The sequence below is a fragment of the Papaver somniferum genome, chromosome 7 (assembly GCF_003573695.1).
Source record: "Papaver somniferum cultivar HN1 chromosome 7, ASM357369v1, whole genome shotgun sequence".
NCBI classification, from domain to species: Eukaryota; Viridiplantae; Streptophyta; class Magnoliopsida; order Ranunculales; family Papaveraceae; genus Papaver; species Papaver somniferum.
The window spans coordinates 67,803,884-67,820,935 of NC_039364.1; the positions used below are offsets into that span (position 1 = coordinate 67,803,884).

The 17,052-nt window shown below is 41.9% G+C and overlaps 1 long non-coding RNA gene across 1 annotated transcript; it reads left to right on the forward strand.

Moving 5' to 3' along the window:
* Positions 1-374: 374 nt before the first annotated feature.
* On the forward strand, positions 375-1,713 carry LOC113293170. Its single transcript, XR_003332091.1, has 2 exons — positions 375-707; positions 1,359-1,713. It is a non-coding gene; the product is annotated as an uncharacterized LOC113293170 (long non-coding RNA).
* The last annotated feature ends 15,339 nt before the right edge of the window (positions 1,714-17,052 follow it).

Here is a 17,052-nt window from a genome sequence, read left to right on the forward strand (position 1 = left end):
TTTAATAGAACTTGCTGCATCGCAAAAACAAACCCTAGCTAGCTCTTTAGCTAGTGAATCTCTATATATTTATGAGGATAATTACATAATAAATTTTTTTCCCTTTTTAACGGTATTTTATACTCATCCATCGGTGTTGAAATTGTCAATAATTTAGGAAACAATTTATATATAGTTACTAAGATTGTGTGAATTTAAAGAAGGGTAAAACTGGACATATAAATTTAGAATATTTGTCGATCGAAAACGATCAAAATTTCATCGACACATGTCGGTTTCTTACTTGTCCCCCATGTCTCCGTCTTAATTTGCCCCCATGTCGGTTTCTTACTTGTCCCCCATGTCTCCGTCTTAATTTGCCCCCATCAAAAAATTTCTCCTTACCAGAAGGGTGAAACTAAATCTGATTTTGAGGTGAGTTTTAGTTTTAGGTCTTTATTTATCACGACCTGGAAACTATGAATTCAAAGTATTAGATATGGATTTTTGGCTAAAGTTAGGGATGGATTAGATGGAATCGCTTGCAATAGAGACACGGCGGCATATATTTATTAGCTATTTTGATTTAGTTTGAAACAGTAGTTGTTGTTAAGAGCTATTCAACTATCATTACTCATTTTCCTTTCAATATAGCTTCTATATAGGATTAAAGGGCTGGGGTTTCAAGGAGGGGACTGGAAGATGTAAGATTTCTTTACAGAAACGAGGTGGGATTTAGACAGAATTTCCCGTGGTGTATTGTTGTTTTCAATTGTTTATTCTTGATATTTTTCTTGTGAATTATTGGAGGGAACTGTTGCTTGGTGTGAACAATGTTTGATTCGATGATTGCCGTGTAGTATGTAAGGTCTGGTTATCCCGCAAGAAGTGTATGTGTCTATCCGCACAACTTGTTGCTAAGTTAAGTAGGGCGGATGGTCTTCCGTTGTGATATTACATAGTAGGACGGATGCTCTTCCGTTTTGATAGTACCTAGTATGACAGATGTTCTTCCGTTTTGATAGTATTACTGATTAATTATAGTAGGACAGATTCTCTTCCGTTTTGATAGTACTTAGTAGGGCGGATGCTCTTCCGTTACGATAATATATATACGACTATTTAGGTGATCCATTTCTGCGCATACTCCACTTGATTGTTTCATTATGTTGCAATATTATTAGACTCATGGCTTGGGTGGGCTCTTCATGAGGATAGCATGATTAAATAAGGCAGTGATTGAATATCGTTCGTTTATATGTGATGTTCGTATATATGTGTTATGTTATGTTTTACCTTGCTTCCTTGTCATCTGTAATTTCCACTTGTATGGAGTGTAAATCTCCACTGGGCTTTCCTTATTGTTTTGTTTTTCTTAGTATCAGGTGAAACAACTGCGGCGAAACACGAAGGGAAAGAAGAGGACGGTGAATACTACGTTTGGCTCGAGTGAGTAGATCCAAGTGGATGAATGGAAAAGTAAAAGTATTTTGTGACATCTGTTCTATCCTTTGTGTACCCTGTAAAATCATGTTTTGGTGAGACCTGAACTTACGTACAAATTATCTATGGGTTAAGTAGATACAGACTTATGTAAATATATATATAGTAGTTGTAAAAAGAAGGCAGTAATATTTATAGGTAGCCGCGCAGATGTTTTGAATCAGTGAAGTTTCTTTTGTATTTCAATGTTAATTGTAAACATAGTAGTAAGAGTTTGGGGCGTGACAATTATATCTCATATGCCAAAAGTTCAAGTTTCATAAAGTATTATCTTATCAATTGGAAGACATATTGTAGATGGTGAAATTTGGGTTGGAAAAAGCGTCATTTCAACCCTATAGACAGAATTCAACTGTCACGGGAGAGATTAAGCCCTTGGTTCTCAAGGCATCCTTAGCCACGATTTTTAGTATACATCCCCGCGAGACACTGCTGGTCGTGATGCCGTGACTCCTAGCGCACATCCTCAACGAGATATTGCTGGTCACGTAGGTTCTGTATAGCGTAAACGTCCCCGGCAAACTTATGAACCAGAATAGCCACAATTCCAGCATGTTTTTGCGAGACCAGCTGATTGTGATGCCATGATTCCTAATATACGTCCTCAACGAGATGCTGCTGGTCATGTAGGCTCTGTAGATGCATAAATATGTCCCCGATGGACTTATGACCCAGAGCGGAGATTTGCATATCTCCGTAAGCACGACTCACCCTATTTGAGACCAAAGACTGATTCCTAGTACATCATCGCGAGATACACTGGTCATGTCTGCTCTAGGCTCTAACTCGACTTACAGAGGTTTCCGGATAACTCATAGGACATCCCCGCAAGATACGCTGGTTATTCTACCTCTGAGCCTTTTAGACAGACTCCTAGAACATCCTTTCGAGATACACTGGTCTTGTTGGCTCGTCATATGGACACACAGTTGATTCCTAACACATCTCTGCAAGATACGCTGGTCAAAGACAAGTGAGCCAAAGTCTCGCGGAGACATTAAATCGGGCGCCTTTTCTCTCTCTCTCTCCTCAGGCCGAGTCCCATCTGAGCGCAGAGAGATACGGATCTGTTAAGAAAATCTTCGGAGAGATTTTTGATTTGTCCGCAAAAATCTCAGAGAGATTCAAATCTCTCTGCAAAACTCACAGAGAGATTTTTGAGTTTTCCGCAAAAATCTCAGAGAGATTTGAATCTCTCTGCAAAACTCACAGAGGGATTTTTGAGTCGTCCGCAAAAATCTCAGAGAGATTCAAATCTCTCTGCAAAAATCACAGAGAGATTTTTGAGCTGTCCGCAAAAATCTCGGAGAGATTCAAAATCTCTCTGCAAAAATCACAGAGAGATTTTTGAGCCTTTCACAAAATCTTGAAGAGATTCGAATCTCTCCTCAAAATCTCGGATAGATTCACATGATAGGCACACGCCTTACCAAGTGCTCAAGCCTATTTATCAGCCTCTTAAATACACTCACGGCTAGTAGATTGAGTTTGAATCCAAAAACGTGGATAGGCTCTCTTGAGCACCGCATGCTCAACAAAGGGACCTACAAACAATAATATGGTTTTTACATGGCATGTGTGACCGGCCATGGAAAGAGGGAGATCATCCTCAGCTCCTCTCAAACTCTGCACACGATTCCTAAGGAATTCCATTCCTTTTCACGTGACTCATCCTAGTCATTCTCACAAATCAAAGAATATCTTTCTATCTTGGCCAACTCGGCTAAAGAGAATATTTCTCTCTCAACACATCATCACAAAGGATGACTCAGCTTCACACAAATGGGGTTTATCAATTAGGGTTTTGGTCTGGCGGTCTACGGCACGTGTGAGAAATACCCGGCTTATTTCTCACCGTAGAAGAGAATAAATGCGGTGGAATAATGAGATAAACTCAACCTAGTTTATCCCTATTCCTGAAGAGACGGGAGAATTGTTCCGCACGACATGGAAAGCAATCCTTATCTTCACCGACTTGAGATTAGAGAATCCAGCTATAAATAGGTCATCTATTTTCCAAGCTACGATCATCTTTCTCATAACCTCTCAGAGCAATAACTTGTTCTCTGATCTCTCTTTTCATCTGCTTTCCTCCCTAAGACCAGCCCTAATCCTTCTTCCCTGTGACTGAAGCAGCCTTTGAACGGCCAATGTGCGTGGTTTAGGCGAAGACTGTTCGTGCTGAACCTCCCGTAACTCATTTTCAGAAACCCTAGAATCTCACTTCTAGCTTCTCTCAGATTCTAGGTAACTACACATATATACTTATAAGAATTTATGGATTTTAATATTACCGCCATATTGGACTGTAAAAAGTGATTCAAGAGCCATAAAAATTATGTCATTCAATAAAAAAGTATTGTAGCCTCCGTGACATACAAATTTAACTCAACCATGGATTTTATTAGTTACAACCAAAAATAAAATAAAAAATATGCAAATAAATCTCAAAAAAAAAGTGACTTTTAAGCTCGACAAGATAATCATTTACCTTGGAATGAAATTATGGATACTTTCTTATGAAAAGAAATTAATTTCAAGATCGATTCCGTCACTACGAGGACTGATGATATAACTAACAAGTCGGGTGCGCATTCACACTAACTTTAAGTGTCCTACGATACTCAAAGTAAAGTGGAACAATTTCAAAATATGGAACTTGATACCATAGGAAAGATAAAATTGCTAAATATCCATCGGAATCCAGCAATTCCCATTTCTTTGATGTTTGCAATGGATAAATGGATAAATTTTTGATGTGGGCAATAAATCGATATCGAGCATGTGGGACGAATAGAAATATAACAACTGGCATTTTGTTGCAACTGCTTTTTACTAGGTTCAAATATGGATTTCTCATAGCGGAGTAATTCATTCGTTCTAAGAGGTGGGTGGTTTGAGTTCTGAATGGTGTTTGAGTACATTCCCATTTTTGTTATAGATAGAGTCCAAAGATATCCTTGGTGGCGTTTATATTTTTATAAAACCTAAAAAATATATGACTCAAAATACTCAAGTTATATTGGAACGATAGTGGAAGACTACAAATACGTTCTTTTCAAGGATTTCAAATTTGATAAACTTGTTACTTTTTGTAATTCGTATTTTTATATGTAGTTTTTAGTTTCATTTACATTCAATCGAGGTATATGTGAGATATTGACATACACAAACTTGTATTATGAAAATGTCGTTTATAAGAATTACACTAATAGGTTTTTACTTGTTTACAGAAACTAAATGTAATGACACGTCTCTTCACCGATATTGTCCCCACTTGGCCACTGCGGTTATCCGTTAGTGTGGGGTTTTCTACGGGCATTGTTGCGGTTATCCATCAGCAGCTTCCCGGGAGGTTACCCATCCCAGAATTACTCCCGCCCGAGCACGCTTAACTGCAGAGTTTGATGCCAACTCTGGAGCCATTTGTGCTGAAAAGGCCTCAGTATAATGTAGACGTTCCTTGCCTCTTATGAGACCAGTATCTGGCATAACCGCCCAACTTCCCACATATCCACTGCGGTTATCCAGCAGTGTGAGATTTTTAACGACGCTACTGCGGTCATCCAGTAGTAGCTTCCCGAGAGGTCACTCATCCTGTGACTACTCCTGGCCGAGAACGCTTAACTGAGAAGTTTTTCTCACATCTCAATCAAGTGAACCCATCGGGCCTCGGTGTTAGGAAATGACAAACCATTACTTATACTCCATCTGGCCAACCACTACAGAATATCGGGGTATTACACTGAATGCGAGGGAGATTTACTTCCATTTGACAAATCAAAGTGGTAGTTGGAAGGAAGATGGAAAGACCGACTTCAATTATACTCAAATGAGGCAGAAGGAAATCTAAATTATTGAAAATCAAAATTTCTTGGATTAAGAGTGTTTGAGTTGAAGAGTTTTTTAAACCGTTATGCAGAACAAATGAATGGAAATAGGATAACGGAAAAAACCTATTTGTTCCCTGAACGTTATGAGGAGCGCGAACGTGTATTTGTGTTGTGGATACACGAACATATGACTTCAGGTCTGCAATTTTATCAGAACTTTACATAACTCTCGGTGGATGCTCGTGTTCCAAAGAAAGCTTAAATGGTTTTTAGGAGTATTGAAGGTAAGAACCACAATATATTTCCATCGTTTCATTATAAATTTTGAAATGGTGAATGTATTAAATCAACAATGACATTATTTTTAGTATTTGTGGTATACTTACTTCCTTATTTGTGAACCTTATCTTCACGATAACACTATTTTTTTGTCATACGGAAGTAACTTTTTTTTTTTGAAGGAAATATGGGTTTTAACAACCCGAAATTATTAAATTACCTCATTAAAATTGAGGTTTGAAGGATACATAGTGGTGGAGAATAAGCATTCCACCAATTGGAATCAGTAACACCAATATCAATTACATCATTAGAAAACAGAAAAGAAAGTACTATGTTAAATGCTTCCATGTAAAGGAAGTAATATTCCCAAAATAATATAATCAATGCCAATTTTGACTTTGTTTACTGAAGAGGATCATCGTCCATGATGTAATTGATAACAATGAAGCAACAACACCACAAAAAAATACCAACTTGGCTAAACCAAGAAATGGCCGTTCCAGACTTGCTTCGGTCACAAAGTCAAGAAGATGGGGTTGATCTTAGGGAGGGAAGCGAAGAAGGTGTTGAGATTGTGAAGGTGTTGGCTATTTATGACTTGTATCAGAATGTTGAACTGGCTTGCACAATGTAAGCTATCAGTTCTGGGTGTTTTCTGGATACTGTGACAACACTTGGTTTCTCTGTCTTTTAAAATATGTGAAGGACCTATTTATACAAGTCATTGAGCGCAAACCTTCATCTCGTAGGAAGTGGAGGAAGTTGAGTGATGGAGTGTGGGGTCGTGTAGGTGGTTATACGATCACGTCTTAGCCCACTTCCCTCATCACCTTAACCGTCCATGCCTCCTGACACGTTCTTGTAAATGGGAGCGCTGCACGGCGCACGCTATAAACCGCCAGACCAATACCCCAGTAAGTATCCCCCAGTTTGTGACATGCTTGATGTCTCGAATAAGTGGATCGTAGGATCCACGGGAATAGCATACGGTGCTAGGTTAAATAATTGAGCTTTTTAAGAAAACAATATTCATGAAATATTGCGTATAATGCATGTAATGCATCGAATACAATCAATATGTATGAAGCATCGCAATTTTAAAGCTTAACGGAGTAAGTCGCGGATTAAGCGTCTTAAAATAGCTGCATGTCCAACCATCTTCGAGTGATCGTTTGAAGGCCGCATGGGCGGGCCATCCCTTGACCGATCACTCCTTGTGGTAGAGTGACGGACGGTGATCACCAAGGTGCCTCATTGGCCGTTTAACTCTTAGCCTAGGTTGTCTGACCAAGCTGGCAAAGTTGGACGGACGAGATGATCTGCGGCACACGTTTGCGACCGTTGATGGATTTTAGGGTTTTAAAGAGGTGCGTAAGCATCACTCTTTAGCTTGACCGAAATCAAGCATGGACAAAGTTTCTGGTGGGACCGACCGGGAATGTGTGTACAGGCTTGCCGGTGTACAAGTCCACGCCACTCTGTCTCGCGGAGGTGCGGTTTAGGCCACTCAATTTTTCTGGAAAAGGTGAGTGGCCGTGATCGATTTGCGATAGAAATCCTTTGCCACAAAGGATTTGGGAACTGCGTGACATGCCTCCTTTGGGCGTGCGTTTCGAGGCGTTCGGCCGTGGTTGGCCTAGGCCGATCGGTCATACGCATAGGTGGGCCTACGCTGATCACGTTGATGCTCTTGGTACCTCATAAGTGTATATCTACACCCTCTTTTTAGGCTGGCGAAGATGGATGGACGCGATCAAACTGTTATGCCGCGCCGCAAACCCTAATTAGGGTTTTAAAACGGTCACGCACGCGTGACTTTGGCCAATCGGTTTGGCAAGCTATGTTTCTCCTTTGGAGAGGTCGATTATGTAGGGCCCACGTTGGGCTGACGGTGAACATATGTGCACCTCCCTGATGATCCTTGGTGCGATCTAAGCCATCCAAACATGCTGGCGAAGTTGGATGGTTGTAATCGATTTAAGACGCTAGTGGGATTTCCGCGACCCTTTAAGCATCACGTCAGCCACACTTCGAGCAAGCGTTCATCGCTCTAGGGCTAGGTCGTGATAAAACCGATCAGGTGGATGAGGAGTGGGCACACTAATGTGTTCATTAGTACTTCACTGATCAATCGGGGATGATATAATCCGTCCAACCCGGCTGGTGAAGTTGGACGGTCATGATGATTTTAAGACTGCTATGAGCGGTCTTGCTCGTTTGAGCCTTCCCCAAAGCAACGCGGCCATCCCTCTTTGGGGCCGACATTTAACATGCGTTAGGGGTATAGCGTGGTGTTCGACCGGCTAGGGCATAGGCGGGCCCGTCGGTGAACATCACGGTGATTGCCTGCCCCTGTTAGGGTTCGTCTAGGCTAGTTAAATTATGCGGCCAACTTGCATGGCCATGATCGTTTCTGAGACTGACATGGGCAGTCCATATTTCCCTTAGGGATTTAAACATGCTCGATCGGGCTAACATAAGCGCACCGACATAGGGTTCTCTTTGGTTAGAGAATGGTATGGCCTGCGGGGATTTCGTGCATACCTCACTATTGACACTTGGAGATTCGTGTTACTCTGCTGAGAGTAAACACTTAGTCATCATGCCGCACCAATAATGAGAGTCCTGCTGAGAATAACATGGGTAATACAAGGCAACTCGTGCATTAATTGATAATGTTATAAATACACCGAATATTTGGGAGTGTTGCTACATGCACTATTCTGAGTGAATTTTTTATATCTATTTAATTGCTTCAAATAAATAGAACGAGAGGATTTATGCGCTCATCGTTTGTCAAATGGCCTTACCCTTTGCAGGATGTCGGCACACTAAATATGGTTTTACAATTTTAGCCTTGAACTAAAATCCACCATCAACATTAAGTCCCCTGCCTAGCACGTAATAGTTACACTATTGTGGGGTAGGCATTAGATGGTGACAAATAAAAATAAATTCACAGGAAAGGTTTCAGCGTGTGTTACCAAGATGGAGTCTGGCTCGTTCTTTGGGCGAGATGCGTTTCTTCTTATTGCACGGCAACAACCCTCAAATATTCGATAAACATCCACTGATCGCTATCCCGCATTTGTAGCTTTTGCAGACGACAAGTGGAGACTCCTTTTCTTCCCGGGACCTTGTTAACTTGTGAAATATAAAGAAGAACCTGAGTTCTTCTTCCATCGCAGAATTGTTTCTTTCCTTATCCCAGGTATTGCTCCATGTCTATTACACAACTTGATCTTCCGATTGATCATGTTTTTTTTTTAATATAATCATAATCATAACCTCTTCCCGCAAGATCTCATGGAGGCTGCTGGTAATGACTAATCTGGTACCTCTCCAGAAACAAGTTTCGAAGCCAACAAACCTGAGGTTGATAATGTGTTCGAGGAGGTGATGGATAAAATTGATGTTCCGCTTCGCGAGGTTGATCGCGCTATACGGGGCATGTCGATTTTGCATTTGCACATTGCTCGAGAACGCGCTCAAAACCTTTTGACTTCAATCGATAGAGAGGAGAAATGGAGACATGATGAGGCTTCGCAACCACCGGTAAGCACGAGAGCTGAGAGGTTTGCAGCGCGGCTAATGAGGCGACGAGTTGAATATGAATGGCCGGGTGAGGATAAGCGCGATTATGTGATTCGTGATGGTGTGATAATCCTTGATTCTGATATAGATGAACCCGCGCGTCCAAAGGTTGTCAGCACAATCTCCCATGCTGCATTGGTCTTTAAAGAAGATACGTAAGTTGTTCCTATTGAGGACGTTGAAGCGGAGAACGTTGCTGACTTCGCAGAAATATCAGAGAGAGAAGCAGAGGTAGATCCGGAAGAAGGAATTGCGGCCGATGACAACGGTGTTGAAGAAGACTCCGGCAATGTTGAAGGCATGTTTGATCTCCTTGATGATTAAACCTCCTTATTCCATGTTCCCCCCTTTTTTTGGACGAGTACTTTCTCGTAATTTGTGAACACTTTCTCCTTGTACTCAGTGGAGATTTACTTAATTGAATAAGGGTTCCATATTGTTTTGATATAAATATTCCAATATGGGTGTATCAAATCCTTCTTAGGTTCATGTGATTGCACGTTATTCTTGTGATGAAAAATAATGCTATAATGAAACACCGCGAACATGCCTGTGCTCCTGACATGAGGTCTGCCTGATTTCCGTCGGAGTAGACTACTCAAAGCGCTTTTCCTTCTTCTCCTCTGTACATATTTCTATTCCACCAACGTTTTCTAAAGGATACGAAATGTTTCTTTTAGGGTTTTCTTTCTAGTTTAATCTAGTGGGTAATGATGGTTTAGGTTGACTCGGAATTCTGTGTCATGTTTTAAGAGGCAAAGAAATTCGTAAAAGGGAACAGTACTTTGATTAATTGAAAATTGAAACCCTAATAATTATGAATGCAAATAGTGCAATCATTTTGGAGGAATTACAAACACTGCATTAGAGGGAAATTGTTGGAGGAACTACTACGGAGAATACTGGAGAAAAGGGGTAGTACAACGCTTCTAGGTATTGTAGGGCTTAAGCCATCGTGAGTGAATCGTCACGCCCTCAAGCTTGTCAGCGTTGATGATCTTGCAATAGCCGCCTAGGATGACATCTGTTACCAAATACGGTTCATCCTCCTTCGTTACTGGAAAATCAGATTGGGTAGTCAACTTCACCACCACGTTTCCAACTCGAAACGTGGTCATCTTTGTTACCATATCTTCTATTTGAAACGGATTTGGGATCGGCACAACACCTTGATTCTGGGACACGTTGTCTCTGACTGCTTCCAGGCTCTTAGCAAAACGCTTGAAAGGACCGGCACCCATTCACATCTCTTAGTGGCGGTTAGGTTGTTGATCGAAACAAGTACCCGAGCCTCAGCAGGAAGAGGTTTTACTGTTTGTAAAAAAGGTTGTTCGATGAGACTTACTTGGGCTCGGAACCTTTTAAGGTATGAGTTCGGGCTTTCTCCATGAAGTTGTGTCACATTTGTAAGGTGTTGATACAACAACAAATAATTTTCAGGATTTGACGGTTCATTGGAGATTCTTTCAGGTATTGAAATCGGCAGAGGACACACTCCCAGTGCTGTTTTGTTGTCGTGTATCCACGGGCGTCCCAGGACCATGTCGTAATTCGGATATTCTTTTATTATGTAAAATTTAGCCTGTGTTAGAGCATCGCCTATTTTAACTTCAAGGTCAATGCATCCATAGGTGTTTCTGAATTCTCCTTCTGACCCCCTGATCACGGTTGGGCTGCGAATAGCTTCCTGTTTTGAAATCTTTGCGGCTCTCAGAGTCTTGACGGTGATGATGTTGAATTCGGAGGCTGCATCAATCAATGTGTTGTTGAACTCGGCATCCTTCAAACGAGTGACGGTCAAGAGTCCCCAGTTCCCCTTACTGGGTACAAACGCCTGCCTGACACAATGCGGTTGAGGGATGCAAATATGTCTTGACGTTGTGCCTTGGAGAAATACAGGATTTCACACAAATGTTACATCATAGATTGTACAGTCTTGTGAACAGAATCCCCGGAGATCATGCAGCTCCTAATAGGGAGAGGGTCCCTATGAACACCTTTGTTTCCTAACTGGAGCTCTTCTGCCTCCACCTTTTCTTTTAAAATGTGTTTCAACTTGTTGCAATCCTTAGTCGGGTCATGGACGAACCTATGGTAACGACAATATTTGGGATTTGCCATCTCTTCCTCGGTCGGCAGTCGTCTAATAGGAGGTAGCTTGATCGCGTTATCTTGAATCCACACCTCTAAGAGTTCTATGACTTCATTCATGGGAAACGGGAAGTCCGGGATGGTATCATCAGCTTCTTGCACATGAGTTTTTCCCGCTCCCTTTCGAGATGAAGTTGTTTGCGTTGGAGCTGCACACTTGGGTTGTTGCTCTGTTGCTGAGGCTTTCCGTTTTCCTCCTTCGCCCACCACGCTCAAAGAAGGACCAGTATTATATTTCTTGTTGATGAGCCGCCTGCTTCCTCGATTCTCACGTGTATCTTCCTTTCGAACAACTCTGGTTCTTTTCAATAATGCTGGGATTGTTGTGGCCGATCGCTCAGCGGCTTCATGGAGCTCAGAAAATGTTTGAAAGCCCAGATTCTCTAACAAAGCACGGTATATGGGAACCATTCTATTAATGTATAACTCCACCAAATGGCGTTCGGTGACATTAGGATCATGACAATCCAACGCTTGAATCTTGAACCTCTTAACGAAGTCATTTGGATGTTCGTTGTTCCGTTGAAAGATTCTTCCCAAGTCTGAAAAGGTGATCTGCTCAGACACGAAGAAATACTTCCTGTAGAAGGCACTGACCATCTCACTCCAATTGGATACGTTGTTAGGTGCGATGTTGTTGTACCAGGTGTACACTCTTCCGGTAAGTGACTTCAAGAACTCTTTCTGGCGAAGAACATGATTATATTCATGTTCCCCTAAAGATTCTAAAAATCGAGAGATATATTTACGAGCGTTACCAGTACCATCATAAAGGGAGAATTGATGAGAGGTGTAGCCTCTTGGAAGGGGAATCCGTTGCACATCTTGAGGGTATGAAGGATGATGATGGTGCATGTCCATCGAATTTCCTTTGCCCCGTCTTTGAAGGAGTCGCTCCAGGTCCTCACGCGCAATGAAGCTGGATGACTGGTCCCTTTCCCTTGAGCGCTCAGGAGCAACACGAGTTTCTTCGTCCAGGTAGGCCCGTGCTGAAGTGCCAGCTCCAAGTGTATTGACTGCGCTCCTTGTTGGCTCCGGGGGATGTCATGACTCCTGTGGAAATCGCTCAGTCAATGTCTTGAGAAAAGTGAGTACCTCTCTCTGAGTTGTAGCCATGTCCGTCTGAGTTTTAGCAAGAACCTCCTGCCTTTCCATCAAATCCACAATGGTAATAGGGGGTTGTCCTGCTCTTGTTCCTCCAGTCCCTCACCCTGATGGGGGAGTGGCAGCCGTTCTAGTGACGACTAGAGGCGTTATACTTGAAGAAATGCTGGGGTTTGTGGTTGCTCTGGCTCTAGTGATAGGAGGCCTCACACCCGCTGGAATATTTCCTGCTCCGCTGGTGTTGGTGGTAGAGGAGACAGGTCCACGAGATGTATTGATCACATTCTGCGCGGCAGCTCCACTGACAGGGATATCGACACCAAGAGTGTTGTCGGCGCTAGTTCCATCGGAATTGATCGATGATCCTGACCTAAGTTCTACCATCTTGCAATTTGAATAAATTGAAATGAAATTGAAAATTGATCTTGCAACCGAGAGATTAATCTCCCACTGTGGTCGCCAATTGTTTATGGGTAAAAATTATTTCTGCTGGTTTTGGTAATTTTGGGTGTGTGTGGATGAGAAATGAATCTAAACCCTAAAAAAATGCACTGCACGGGAGTGCTTTTTGATTCGAGAGATCAATCTATACAATTCTGGCCTAAACCAAGAAATGGCTGTTCCATACTTGCTTCGGTCACAAAGTGAAGGAGATGGGGTTGATCTTAGGGAGGGAAGTGAAGAAGGTGTTGAAATTGTGAAGGTGTTGGTTGTTTATGACTTGTATCAAAATGTTGAACTGGCTTGCACAATATAAGCTATCAGTTCTGGGTGTTTTCTGGATATCGTGACAACACTTGGTTTCTCTTTCTTTTAAAATAGGTGAAGGACCTATTTATACAAGTCGTTGAACGCAAACCTTCATCTCGTAAGAAGTGGAGGAAGTTGAGTGATGGAGTAGTGGGGTCATGTAGGTGGTTATACGATCACGTCTTGGCCCACTTCCCTCATCACCTTAACCGTCCATGCCTCCTGACACGTTCTTGTAAATGGGAACGTTGCACGCCGCACACTGTAAACCGCCATACCAATACCCCAGTAAGTATCCCCTAGTTTGTGACATGCTTGATGTCTCGAATGAGTGGATCGTGGGACCCACAGGAAGCAGCATACGGTGCTAGGTTAAATAATTGAGCTTTTTAAGAAATCGATATTCATGAAATATCGTGTATACTTTATGCATGTAATGCATCGAATACAATCAATATGTATGAAGCATCGCTGTTTTAAATCTTAACGGAGTAAGTCGTGGATTAAGCGTATTAAAATAGCTGCATGCCCAACCATCTTCGAGTGATCGTTTGAAGGCCGCATGGGCGGGCCATCCCTTGACCGATCACTCCATATGGTAGAGTGACGGACGATGATCACCAAGGTGCCTCATTGGTCGTTTAACTCTTAGCCTAGGTTGTCTGACCAAGCTGGCAAAGTTGGAAGGACGAGATGATCTGCGGCACACGTTTGCGACCGTTGATAGATTTTAGGGTTTTAAAGAGGTGCGCAAGCATCACTCTTTATCTTGACCGAAATCAAGCATGGAAAAAGTTTCTGGTGGGACCGACCGGGCATGCATGTAGACGGCTTGCCGATGTACAAGTCCACGCCACTCTGTCTCGCGGAGGTGCGATCTAGGCCACTCAATTTGTCTGGCAAAGGTGAGTGGTCGTGATCGATTTGCGATAGAAATCCTTTGCCGCAAAGGATTTGGGAACTGCGTGACATGCCTCCTTTGGGCGTGCGCTTCGAGGCTCTCGGCCTAGGCCAACCGGTCACACGCATAGGTGGGCCTACGCTGATCACGTTGATACTCTTGGTACCTCTTAAGTCTACATCTACACCTTTCGCTTAGGCTGGCGAAGATGGATGGACGCGATCGAACTGTTATGCAGTGCCGCAAACCCTAATTAGGGTTTTAAAACGGTCACGCACGCGTGACTTTGGCCAATCGGTTTGGCAAGATATGTTTCTCCTTTGGAGAGGTCGATTGTGTGGGGCCCACGTTGGGCTGACGGTGAACGTATGTGCACCTCCTTGATGATTCTAGGCGCGATCTAAGCCATCCAAACATGTTGGCGAAGTTGGATGGTTCTGATCGGTTTAAGACGCTAGTGGGATTTCCGCGACCCTTTAAGCATCACGTCAGCCACACTTAGAGCAAGCGTTCATTGCCCTAGGGATCGTTCGTGAGAAAACCGATCAGGTGGATGAGGAGTGGGCCCGCTAATGTGTGCATTAGTAATTCACTGATCAATTGTGGGATGATCTAATCCGTCCAACCAGGCTGGTGAAGTTGGACGGTCATGATGATTTTAAGACTGCTTTGAGCGGTCTTGCTCGTTTGAGCCTTCCCCAAAGCAACGCGGCCATCCCTCTTTGGGGACGTCATTTGACAGGCGTTAAGGGTATAGCATGGTGTTCGAACGGTTACGGCATAGGCGGCCCCTCCGGTGAACATCACGGTGATTGCTTGCTCTTGTTAGGGTTCGTCTAGGCTAGTTAAATTATGCGGCCAACTTGCGTGGCCGTGATCATTTCTGAGACTGGCATGGACAGTACATATTTCCCTTAGGGAATTAAACATGCTCGATCGGGCTAGCATAAGCGCACCGACACAGGGTTCTCTTTGGTTAATAGTGGTATGGCCTGAGGGTATTTCGTGCATACCTCACTATTGACACTTGGAGATTCGTGTTACTCTGCTAAGAGTAAACACTCAGTCGTCATGCCGCACCAATAATGAGAGTCCTGCTGAGAACAGCACAGGAAATACAAGGCAACTCATGCATTAATTAATAATGCTATAAATACACAGAATATTTAGGAATGTTGCTACATGCACTATTCTGAGTGAATTTTGTATATCTATTGAATTGCTTCAAATAAATAGAACGAGAGGGTTTATGCGCTCATCGTTTGTCAAATGGCCTTACCCTTGCAGGATGTCGGCACACTAAATCTGGTTTTATAATTTTAGCCCTGAACTAAAATCCACCATCAACACCTTGGTGAAGATTATCTTCCTTCCCAACCTCCACCATAGAAAATCGGCGTATTTTGGTATCCCAATAATCAAATGGGTTCATCGTCGACTGGGCAGCCATTTTCTCTGGAACAAAAGACTATATCTTTGTAGGGAGATAGTATTATTGTTCCAATTAGTAATGAAGGTCTCAAAAGGGATTTTCAGAGATTCCATGAGATGCAAATACTTAGGGATAGCATGATATATGACATATTTACTCTGGGGTATTCCATTTGTGGTGGTGTAAGTTCAAGTAGTGATGGTGTAGGTTCAACTCATGGTGGTGTAGGTTCGAGTCTTGGTGGTGTACGTTCAAGTCGTGGTACCGTAAGTTCAAGTCCTAGTGGTGGAAGTTGGAGAAGTTTGAGAAGTCGTGGAATTCATTAAAGTCTTCGTTATACTCCAAATGTAGTGGTAGATACTCAACTTGTAGCAGGTGATGAAATCGTTGACATGGAAACAACTCATGAAGGTTTGTTTAATTAATTTCTAACCGAAACTTTGACTCCTAGTGGTGGGTTGAACATTGAAGCACCTAGGAAATCTCCTCTTTATACCACAATTGCCCCAACCACATCAAGATTTCACACATTTCAAGCTCACCCATTTCAAAATTTCTATTATATTCTCTTCGCACGAACGATCCCCCTCAGATTACTTCAAGGTTTTGGAAATGATTCTCCTAATGAGACTCAACCACCAAGTGAGACTCAAATCAGTGAGTTATCTCCTCTTTATACCACAATTCTCTCAACCATATCAGGATTTCACTTATTTCAAGCTCAACCATTTCAAGATTTCTATCGTATTCTCCTCCGCACGAATAATCCCCCTCAGATTACTTCAAGGTTTTGGAGATGATTCTCTTGATGAGACTCAACCACCAAGTGAGACTCAAACCGGTGAGTTATTTGTTAGGTTAAACACTACACTTGATCCGGAAAAGCTGACGGGATGGATCTTTAACGGTCAGGAAAATCTGTAGTTTATGAATGTAATTTAATTTCAAGTGCTTGATGTAGTTGTTTTCTTTTTATTTATGAAAATTATCTTAAAATTAATGTTCAAATCCAAACGGGGTTTTACATTTCATTAAGTTTTAATTAGACCTAACATTTAATTAAAAAAATGCAATCGAATAACATAACAATATTATTGCAGCACTTAATCAACATTAAATCCATGCACATGAATCTTATAAAGTTCATATCATTCATCATGTTTAAACCGTATTCTGTTTGCTTCAACAAATTTGGAATGAGTTGTAATTTAAAAAAAACAGATAAATAATAAGTTAATATAATTTTAAATAAATAAAACTGAATCATTAAAAAAAAGTAAAAAGTTATTAAGATACTCACTTGTTCACTGATGGATAATCATCCATAAAATTTTCTCATAATTTCTCATATCCTTATTGATAAAGGAAAATCTATTTTGAAGGCTCTCATTGGTTTTTCTTGAATTTTCATTAAACCTTTAAAACACATTGTCCCATAAATTAAAAATGGTTAAACTCCGTCACTTTCAACTGATATCCAGGATCGAATAAGAGCAACATATTCTTCTCGAGTGACGAGAAAG